This window comes from Cebus imitator, unplaced genomic scaffold (assembly GCF_001604975.1).
Source record: "Cebus imitator isolate Cc_AM_T3 unplaced genomic scaffold, Cebus_imitator-1.0 Scaffold444, whole genome shotgun sequence".
Taxonomy (NCBI): Eukaryota; Metazoa; Chordata; class Mammalia; order Primates; family Cebidae; genus Cebus; species Cebus imitator.
Window position 1 is genome coordinate 1,708,249 of NW_016107759.1, and position 6,603 is coordinate 1,714,851.

General features: G+C 47.5%; 1 protein-coding gene across 1 annotated transcript in view; it reads left to right on the forward strand.

Annotated features, from left to right (window-relative positions):
* Nucleotides 1–6,603, forward strand: part of JPT2 (Jupiter microtubule associated homolog 2) — a 24,475-nt gene that overhangs the window by 937 nt on the left and 16,935 nt on the right. The gene's annotated exons all lie outside the window — the stretch shown is intronic.

Sequence of the window (6,603 nt, forward strand, 5' to 3'; positions counted from 1 at the left end):
TGTGCGGCCGTGTGCCCTGCCCGTGTCCCTGCTTCCTGTGCGGCCGTGTGCCCTGCCCGTGTCCCTCCTGCGTGCGCGGCCGTGTGCCCTGCCCGTGTCCCTGTTGCGTGTGTAGCTGTGTGCCCTGCCGGTGACCCTCCTGCGTGTGTGGCCGTGTGCCCTGCTGGTGGCCGCGCTTCTACCAGTTCATGTGAGTCCACTTCCTCCTTTGGAAGATGCCAGACCACCTCGGGTAGAGCCAGTTACCTCCTTTACTCTTAAACAGTCTGGGGAGGTCGATGGCGCTCCTGGGCTTTGCTGTAGAAAGAGGTGGATTGGCATGAAGATCCCCTGACTCAGGTTTAATGGCCAGGGTTGCTTAGCACACTTTTCTTGTGTTTTTGAACTTGTAAAGCACTCTTTGGGTATTGGGACTCACATAAATTAGAGTGACAGAGCTGACAAGGTCTTTCATGCCACTTGAGCAGTCAGCCTATGTTGTAAAGTTTGGGTCTTCTGATGCCTGAGGTTTTCTGTCTGATGAGCCCCCTGTTAAAATAGTTGCTCAATCCCACAAAGAAAAAATCAGCACTGAAACAAAGGATCCTTCAGCAATGCAATTTTTACTTCCTGGACTGCAGGAAGGGGACCCTCGCTAGCCATCTTCCACGAGAGTACAGTGAACAAAAGAAAACAGACAAATTTATCCCTTATGAGTTTGGGGTCGTCCTTACTGCTGTGTCTGATCTCCGTTGGCAGGAGCCAGACCTCACAATCTAAACTAAAACTCGAAATTGGCTAACAGCTTAAAACTTTTTTTTTTTTTTTTTTTTTTGAGACGGAGTTTCGCTCTTGTTACCCAGGCTGGAGTGCAATGGCGCGATCTCGGCTCAGCGCAACCTCCGCCTCCTGGGTTCAGGCAATTCTCCTGCCTCAGCCTCCTGAGTAGCTGGGATTACAGGCACACACCACCATGCCCAGCTAATTTTTTGTATTTTTAGTAGAGACGGGGTTTCACCATGTTGACCAGGATGGTCTCGATCTCTTGACCTCGTGATCCACCCGCCTCGGCCTCCCAAAGTGCTGGGATTACAGGCGTGAGCCACCGCACCCGGCCTTAAAACTTTTAAACAGATAAAAGCAATGGAGAGTTGGGACAGGCCTGTGAGCACGTCCAGCACAGGTATCTTGGTTAAAGTACAAGGACATAGAATGTACTACGTGCCTGTAAGCGTGGCGTATCTAACAGCTACACAGGATAGGGCTTAACAAAGCTATCAGCATACTTACTCTTGAATAAGAAAGGCAACTGTAGAAAGGAGCTTTTCCACTTCCCATACGCTCTGTGGCACAGCCTCACCGGAGAAGTAGAAGAGAATGTGTGTGCCATCACTGTTAAGTACTGTATCAACTAAATTCTAAAGAAAAGAATTGCTCCAACTTGCTAAAAACCCTTGAAATTGGCCGGGTATGGTGGCTCACTTCTGTAATCCCAGCACTTTGGGAGGTCAAGTGGGGTGGATCACCTGAGGTCAGGAGTTCGAGACCAGCCTGGCTAACGTGATGAAACCCTGTCTCTACTAAAAATAGAAAAATTAGCCACACATGGTGGCGTGAGCCTGTAGTCCCAGCTGCTTGGGGAGGCTGAGGCAAGAGAGTCACTTGAACCTGGATGCAGAAGTTGCAGTGAGCTGAGATTGTACCACTGCACTCCAGCCTGGATGACAGAGCATGACTCCATCTCAGAAAAAAAAATACTAGATTTAGGGGGGTTAGGTCAGTATTCAGTGATACTCCTAACCAAATAATTGGCCCTTAATTCATGGAACAGTGATTATTAGCCATGCTTAGGTCTACCCTGAGGTGGGACCAGGAGTTGAAACTGGAGCGAATTTGGTTTCTGGTTCCTGATGGCCAGGGTTCTGCCCCACCTACGTCAGTGGCAGCGTGAGGGCCGCATCCCCAGCCCTGTCCCAGTTGTGTGTGTTCAGTACCTTTCCTTTTTGTTTGGGCCACCTGGCACTGGCTGCCGGTTAAATGGTGGTGTTTATAAACACCCAGAGTGACACCAGTTTTTTTTTGTTTTATTTTGTTTTGTTTTGTTTTGTTTTTTGTTGTTGTTGTTTAGACAGTTGCCCAGGCTCTGTGCAGTGGCCCCATCTCAGCTCACTTCAACCTCCGCCTCCCGGGTTCAAGCGATTCTCCTGCCTCAGCTTCCCCAGTAGCTGGGACTACAGGCACGCGCCACCACACCCGGCTAATTTTTGTATTTTTAGTAGAGACGAGGTTTCACCTTGTTGGCCAGGATGGTCTCCATCTCTTGACCTCCTGATCCGCCTGCCTTGGCCTCCCAAAGTACTGGGATTACTGGTGTGAGCTGCCGCGCCTGGCCAACACCAATGATTTCATGTTAACTTTCGTGCTCCAGAAGTTAGCTGCAGAGGTGCGTGCTGAAGTCATATTCCAAACTACTTTGGGGGATTTGTTTCTCGACAGGTTGTTGTGAAAAGGAGGAAGTCTTCCTTTTAGGATGGTGAAGAACTGGTCTGAACTGGGTGAGGAGGTATCACTGGAAGCTTCTGCTTGAGGTCCACTAGAAGCTGCACATTTGCCGCTCATCTGACGGTGGTTGAGTTGCAGGGCAGGTGCCTTGTAAGAGCCACAGTTTGTTTTGCTGTGAAGAGAATCAAGTGGTGGCTGTAAGATTACCCAGCCAGGTTTTCCTCTCTTAAGAACTTACATCTCTTGTTTTCTTGCTGAGGGATTATCTTGTGTTAAAGGGATTTTGTAGAAGCATTATGCTTTAGCCATGATTAATGCGAGATCTTCCTTTAAGCTGTAACGTTTATATTTGTAAGGAATTTAATCCGAGTTTACTTCTCACTGTTTCTCTCCAAGCCTGACCAGTCCCCTAATCCTTTCTGAAACTCAGGGACGAAGTGTTAGTGAGGGTCAAGAGCATGGGGACCCCCAGGAGGGCCACATGGGTTTTCCCTACCTTTCCAGTGCTGCTGTCCATTCCAGCTGTGTGAGGTTTCTCTTCTGTGTGCTTCTCTTGTGTGTTTTGAATATCTTCACTGAAATATTTTGAAGGGGTACCACAAAAGGAAAAAATAATTGGGAAGCACCCCCACCCACATTGTGAATTTGTCCCCAAATGTCTGAGCCCTAGCATTCCCCTCCCCCTACCAGTGTCATAGTGGTAAGCGTGCCTGTACCCTACAGAAAGCCACACTGCGCCATTGTTGTCAGGCTCTGTCCTTAGTGAAAGGTCTATTGAACTCTGAGTTCCATTCATCCGAGACCCCTCTGAGGCAGCCTTGCTGTCTGTGTGAAACCTGCAGTAGGACCCGCTGCCTTTGATGGAGATGACTGCTGCCCCTTACTTGGGGCTGGGCCTGTCTGCGCCACCATTTCTGCTAAAATATTATTTGGCACCACTTTTTTTTTCCTTTGCTCGTTTTCAAATAAAATTCAGAAAACCACACAGAACAATATTAAATATTGTATTTCCATCACCCCAAAGGAACGCTGGTCATTTCAAGTAACTACGGCTCACATCCTGCATCCAGTGGTACCTTTCCACGTGGAGGCCACAGACTCAGTTTGGGTTTCTTTCACCTCTTCCAAATGTTGGAGTCCCAGTGGTACTCAGTATCTGTCACGTCACTCACACAGACACTGAAACCACCTGTGGGTGGCTCTAGCTTTCCCAGTGACACTTGAAGCTCCTCCGGGGTGAGGACTTGCTCGTTCATCTATCTACAGGGTCTGGGGAAGGATTGCCAGTGATAGGTGCTCAAGAAATATGTAAATTGAACTGAAGCCAGGGTGAAAGGCAGAGGAGAGGAGGCTGAATGGAGGGTATGTGGGGTAGGGAAAGAATCCTAGAGGGCTTGCAGTCAAGGTGAGTCCACCTGGAGTCGGACCTAACCATTTGTAGCACCTTGAGGGCTTGAGAGATGAGCCATGTTTGAAATAAGTCCGTCAAAGAAATTTTCGCTCATGCTCAGCTCACGTGATGCTTGATGTTAAATTCTTAAATTCAGTTCAGCTCTAAAGATGGCAGACCTTCATCTCTTATTTCCAAAGAGGTAACTGTAGAGACCTGCGCATGTTTAGACCTGCTGCACTAGCTAAGAAACATGCAGAATTGGCAGGACACAGTGGCTCACACCTGTTATCCCAGCACTTTGGGAGGCCGAGGCAGGCGGATCACTTGAGGTCAGGAGTTCTAGACTAGTCTGGCCAACATTGTGAAACCCGATCTGTACCAAAAATACAAACAATAACTAGGCATGGTGACATGCACCTGTAATCTCAGCTACTCAGGAGCCCAAGGCGGGAGAATTGCTTGAACCTGGGAGGTGGATGCTGCAGTGAGCTGAGATCACATTACTGTACTGCAGAGCAACCTGGTGACAGAGCAAGACTCTGTCTCAAAAAAATAAAATAGGCCGGAGGTGGTGGCTCAGGCCTGTAATCCCAGCACTTTGGGAGGCCGAGGTGGGAGGATCACCTGAGGTCAGAAGTTCGAGACCACCCTGGCCAACATAGTTAAATCCCGTCTGTACTAAAAGTACAAGAATTAGCAGGGGATGGTGGCAGGTCCCTGTAATCCCAGCTACTTGGAAGGCTGAGACAGGAGAATCGCTTGAACCTAGGAGGTGGAGGTTGCAGTGATCTGAGATTACACCATTGTACTCTGACCTGGGTAACAAGAGTGAGACTCAGTCTCAAAAAAAAAAAAAAATAACTAAAAAAAAAATACAATAAAAAAAAAAAAAAATAAAAAAAAAAAAAAAAAAAAAAAAACAGAAAAAAAAAAAAAAAAAAAAAAAAAAACATGAAGAATTACCAGGGCTGCATGATTCATAAATGGATATGGAAGTCAGGTGGCCTTATGGCCACTATCAAAGCACCTCACCTAAAATCTTGTTAAGCCTCTTTTTGCTGAAACAAGGTCTTACTTTTTTGTCCAGGCTGGTGTGTAGTAATGCAATCATGGTTCACTGCAGCTTTGACCTCCTGAGCTCAAGCCATCCTCCAGCCTCAGCTTCCCAAGTAGCTGGGACTACAGGCGCGTGCCACCATACCCAGCTAATTTTTGTATTTTTTGTAGAGATGGGGTCTCCCCATAGCTGGCATTACAGTTGTGCACCACCACGCCCAGCTAATTTTTTTGTATTTTTAGTAGACATAGAGTTTCTCCATATTGGTCAGGCTGGTCTCAAACTCCTGGGCTCAAGCAATCCTCCCACCTCGGCCTCCCAAAGTGCTGGGATTACAGGTGCCAGCTATTGCTCCCGTACAGCTCTTTCTAATTTGAGTTTGGTTATTGGTTTTTTTTTTTTTAATAATTTTCTTAGTCAGGCGTGGTGGCTGATGCCTGTATTCCCAGCACTTAGGAAGGCCAAGGCAGGTGGATCACCTGAGGTCAGGAGTTTGAGACCAGCCTGACCAATATGGAGAAACTCTATGTCTACTAAAAATACAGAAAAATTAGCTGGGCGTGGTGGCGCATGCCTGTAATCCCAGCTACTCGGGAGGCTGAAGTAAGAGAATCGCTTGAACCTGGGAGGCAGAGGTTGCAGTGAGCCGAGATTGCATCATTGCTCTCCAGCCTGGGCAACAAGAGCAAAACTCCATCTCAAAAAATAATAATAATTTTCTCAAATGCACCTGTGTTTTTTTCCCTCACTCCTCAAATCCCCGGCTGCTGACAGGAAGTTTTGCATCTGCCTCCCTCAGCCTCCTCAGTGGACAGGGACCCTGGGCACCACTTCAGAGGTCTGCCAGCACATGCTGGCTTCTGTGGTAGCGTGGCCAGCCCATGGGTCTCTGCAGGCGGAGACTGGGAAGCGCTCTGCCTTCTGCTTTATAGCAGCAGATCTGAGAACCCCATTCACATCCCATCACAAGGAGCCGTCAGCGCTCTTCTAGCTCTTTTGAGGAGACAGAAACATTTTGCATATCCTGTTGTTTTTGTTAACTAAACCATTAGTAGTTAGTGTTTGGAAAGCTTTCCAGTGAGATCTAACCTTAAATCATAGTCATTTGTGTGGTGTTGAGCCCTGTAATTCCAAGTACGGTCATTCTTGGTATCCTTGGGGAGTTGGTTCCAGGACCCCCAGGATAACAAAACCCATGGATGTTTAAGTCCTTGTTATGAAGTGGTGTGGTGTTACATATAAGCTATGCACATACTCCTGTATGCTTTCAGTCATTTCTAGATTACACGTAATACTTAATATTGTGCAAATAGTTATTATACTGTATTACCTAGGGAATTATGACAGAAAAAAAGTTTGTATGTGTTGAGTACAGATGCAACCATCCTTTTATTCTTGACGTTTTGATCTGAGCTTGGTTGAATCCATGGAAGCAGAGCCCGTGGATACAGAGGGCTGACTTTGCTTCTAAACGTCTGGGATCACAGACAGCCCCATTGCTAAGGGCTAGTGAAAGAGCATGAGCCACTCACTGCTTTAAAACCCAACTTCAGGCCGGGCGCGGTGGCTCAAGCCTGTAATCCCAGCACTTTGGGAGGCCGAGGCGGGTGGATCACGAGGTCAAGAGATCGAGACCATCCTGGTCAACATGGTGAAACCCCGTCTCTACTAA